The following is a 4,701-nucleotide window of genomic DNA, read 5'->3' on the forward strand; positions in this document are numbered from 1 at the left end:
GGTAAAGTGAGCATGTTTCATGTCCCCACTAAGTTGCAAATACCCTAGAGACAATATCTCGCAATTGCTAGTGGATTGTTTCATGCAACTAGGATCCAAGGCAAGTCATGGGCCAAATTTGGTGGAACATCATATAACCCTACCCATGACATCTTAGCCAACATGCCAACATGACATTTTCGAGTGTTCTAAGGTGGCTACCCATGAAATCTTAGCCACCCTAACTTTTCCAAGTACCCATGACATCTTAGCCAATGTGATTTTTTCAAGTGTTCTAAAGTGGCTACATACAACTTAGCCAACATGATTTTTTAAAGTGTTCTAAAGTGGCTACATACAATTTAGCCAATGTGATTTTTTAAAGTGTTCTAAAGTAGCTACATACCACTGTAATACTTCCATAATGGGCAAAGAGATGCTTGTTGCGGTAATGATAATCAGAGGCACAAACAAACAGGTTACTCCAACTATAAGTCAAAGAAAAATGATAACAACAAAAAAAGGAAGTTTAAGAAGCTAAAGGCATCTTTAATCCACATGCTATGATAATCAGAGGCACAAACAAACAGGGTACTCCAACTATAAGTCAAAGAAAAATGATAACAACAAAAAAAGGAAGATTACGAAGCTAAAGGCATCTTTAATCGACACATTGGAAACCGCCCATGTAATTCTAGAACTAGTTCACATAATGCGTGTACAGAGTTCATGATAGACTTGAATAACGAAAGTAATGCTAAAACATAATTCTTATAACCTCTATTACAATGTTATAATTTTAGTGAATAGAATTTGGAATCAACTGAACAAGTCGTTCTCGAGCAGTAGTTGAAACAATACAACTAGCATAAATCTATCTTAAGTGCACAGATAACATAAGCCAAGAAGGATCAAATATGTTCACGTGCGTGCATTCTTTATATAGTGTAAAATACAATGTGTTATTTATCATTGTTTAAATTGTATTTTTGAATGCTAAATAAAGTATATATATGACCAAATAAAAGTTCTAACTATAAAAATTTAAATTTTCATGATATATACATCATTTTTTTTATTTTTTTAAATGATATATAATATATATGCAATTGACATTAAAATATTTTACATAACATGTACATCAAGAAATTTTATGACACAAATTAAAATAATTTTATATTATTCACATGTTTTTAAATATATGTCAACATTAATTCGTATTAAAATATTTTATCAATAACCAAATTATAAGATTTAAACATCTTAGTTAAACATTTTTTTAACTTCTAATTTCTTTATAACATGATCATTTTTTCATTATAGCCAATATTATTTTTCTATTTATAACATAATTTTTTACTTTTCTTTTTATTTTAAGGGGTAAAGGATGGACGGACACACTTACATATCCCCTCACACTGAGATGTAGAATGAACCTCTCCGCTCAAAAAATTCAATGCAAGTGTGGTTCAACGATACTCCCATATTACAATAAGAAGCAATATTGGAAACAAAAAAATAATTGTAACAAAAGAATAATTACTTTTAGAAAGCAAAAAAAAATTGTAACAAAAGAATAATTACTTTTAGAAAGCCCCAAAGCTTATGATGTTGCAAACATATTTTAAATTTTTGGTAGAGCATAGACCTATTAACATAATAAAGGGTCCTCTTGAAAAAATTTCCCAGTGCTAAGTTTCCAAAATTTTGAAGTTGAGGAAAAAATTAGACCTATGGGAATAGTCGAGGCCATATAGGTTTTGTAAATAATTAAAAGAGATCTTATCTGTTTTTGTAATATAATATGTTTTTGTCATATAAGAACACCTTAGTAATCCTATGTTGATTGTAGTACCAACCAACTTTACTTGGATCTATGTCTACCTGTACGGCTTCGGGCATTCTTTCAAGATCTTTGTCAAGTCTCCATGGTAAGGCATTCAAACTATGACTCTATCAACCTATGGCAACCTCTACAGAATTTGAAAGTCTACAGCTTGTTGGTCTCCAAGAGGTTGTCACACAGTAACACTTTGACAAGTGACAACTCCAACATAGCTTGTTGGTCTCCAAGAGGTTGTCACACAGTAACACTTTGACAAGTGACAACTCCAACATGGCCACACTGTGGAAATAATCAACTCGAACAAAGATGAAAATTGACAAATTTGATGGCATGCATATCTTGGCAAATCTAACCATTAATGACATCATTTACCTCATGGGATAGTCATTTGTTAGAATATACCAACAAAATATACCAACAAAACTATTTCAAGTCACATGACCCCTCCCTCAGGGTCTCATGTCCCATATTTCACATGTAGGACACGAAAACCGCCCTAAAACATGTCGAAAACGTTTTTCTTCTTGTCCTCCAATCGAGACACGTATTTCGAACTTGTTAAAAACATGCCTTAACATTTTTGGTTCTTAGGACACATGTCCCATGAAAAGTGACATTTAAAACCTACAACAGGGTTTAATTTTGGAGTTTTTTTGTCATTATTCGCCACCGAAGTTGAGTTTGCTCATCGCTAAAATCCAATTTGTTGTGCAATGTGAGGAATTCAATCAGATTCGAGCGCAATGCTCACAACTTCACATCAACCTGGCCCTGGAGATGTAGGAGACGAGCTTCACATCAACCTGGACCTGGAGATGTAGGAGACGAGCGTTCGCATGCTTTGCTGAGAGTTTGGAGCACTTAAATTTCTTGTAAGTTGTGTTATTGCCTACGGAACTGAATTATACACAAGTGACCACGTATAGATTGTGTGTTGAAATAAAAATCCCAACTCCCTGTCATGTGCTCATTGCTCACTACACCTTCGAGGTCTAAAGGGAGGGAAAGCTCGATTAACGCTCTGGTCAACAATGAAGTTTGAACACATATAAATTTACATAAACTACCTTATGTGAAGTTTGAACATGAACAAAATGGTTTGAAATTAATAACAAAAATTATAACATGAACAATGAACATTGAACTGTGAACATCATTGATGTAGTAAATTAATAAATTAACTAGTAAATCACTAAATACTAAATAGATATCATCATAATTCATATCTATATGGATCAAGCACTATATTTCAATATTTTTCAATATATATATATATATAAAAAGTGTCCCTTGTGTCCTGTTTCCAGGGTCACTGCATCTCGTGTCGAATACTCATATTTACGTGTCCTTTGTGTCTCGTGTCCTTTGTGTCTCGTGTCCTCGTGTCATGTGAGTTAGCAACAAAATAAGGTTGAAGAGAATCAAAACACAACCGCAATGCCCATAATAAAGATAGCAATAGAAATAAATCAACGAAGAACTCTACTATTAAGTGCCTTGATAAAAAGGCAAGGCTTCTTTAGGAACTAATTTTACTTTAATCTCATAAAACATTCAAATTGCCAAAAACAAAGAGAATAAGCATAATGAACAAAAACAAAAACAAAAAAAAAATCTATGGTTTATTTGAAGATAAATTTCAAATTGCAATGAAATTCCTTGTATTTTGTTATCTTCGAAAGTTATACTTAACATATGACAAAAATATGAGAAACATCACTTAACGGCTCAGACCAAGAAACTCAAAACCTAGAAGAGGCTTTACCATATCATTCTATGATCATGATAACCAAATTGCTAACATGCAAAAGTTGAAAAGACAGAAGGAAGCTTCTAAATGTTGCTCAGCGATGGATTGATAGTGGTTGCAATTTATTTGGCCCCAACGAATTTGTGCTTCTGCACCTCTTTGGGCCAACAATTACACCATTACTAGTAGAAACTTTAGAGTATCACTCCTTGGTGTAAAGCCTAATTAGTTGTGTACGTCTTCACTCCAATATGTTGTTAGGAATCACTTAGGAGGGCTAGATAATGAACCGACCTGCAATCTCCATCCTCTATCCATGCTTCCAATACAATTTTCAATTTCAACAAAGATCTCGATGCTTTGAAGTTTGAAATAGTTAATTCTCTTATCGATGCATTGCCGATCATTGACTCCATGCCATCCTTAACTAAAGAGATTCTATAGAAACTATTTATTTTTCTCCTCTCTGTGTATATAGAAATAACAAGTTTCTTGGCAAGTCAACCATTGACCTATTTATTTTTCTCCTCTCTCTCTATATAGAAATAACAAGTTTCTTGGCAAGTCAACCATTGACCTCTTTTGCATCTGTAAATTTGCTCCCTTCTACCATAAAGCCTTTCATTTCATTGCTCTTCCCAAATCTAGTTCTCATTATCTATAGATTGTGCAAACCTTCTACCATAAAACCTTGCATTTCATTGCTCTTCCCAAATCTAGTTTTCATTATCTATAGTTTGTGCAAACCTATGTTGAACTGGTTTTTGGGACAGGGGAACAGCAAGGATGGGGACGCATCCTGGGTATGGCTAAAGCACACCCCCAAATTTTTCAGGGGACGGCAGTTTAGGGACAGGAATTATATATATAATTATAATAAAATATCGAAAAAAAATTCATTGTAAACATTCGTAGTTGCTTCAAGCTTGTAACAAGCTATACTATATAGTATTATGCATAGCCCTTACACTTGCCAATCCTGAAAAAGATTGAGCAATTGACAAAAGGGTTGCCTGACATTTCATTATCGGCATGTTAAACCTGAGCAAACTGCAATTTAGATTTAGGAAACTTATGTGTAACTGTTTACAATTTGCAATAAGGTCCATGAAGGGTTTACAAGACA

Source organism: Pinus tabuliformis, chromosome 2_1 (assembly GCF_031772625.1).
Source record: "Pinus tabuliformis cultivar Carrire ecotype Pingquan chromosome 2_1, CPIR1, whole genome shotgun sequence".
NCBI lineage: Eukaryota > Viridiplantae > Streptophyta > Pinopsida > Pinales > Pinaceae > Pinus > Pinus tabuliformis.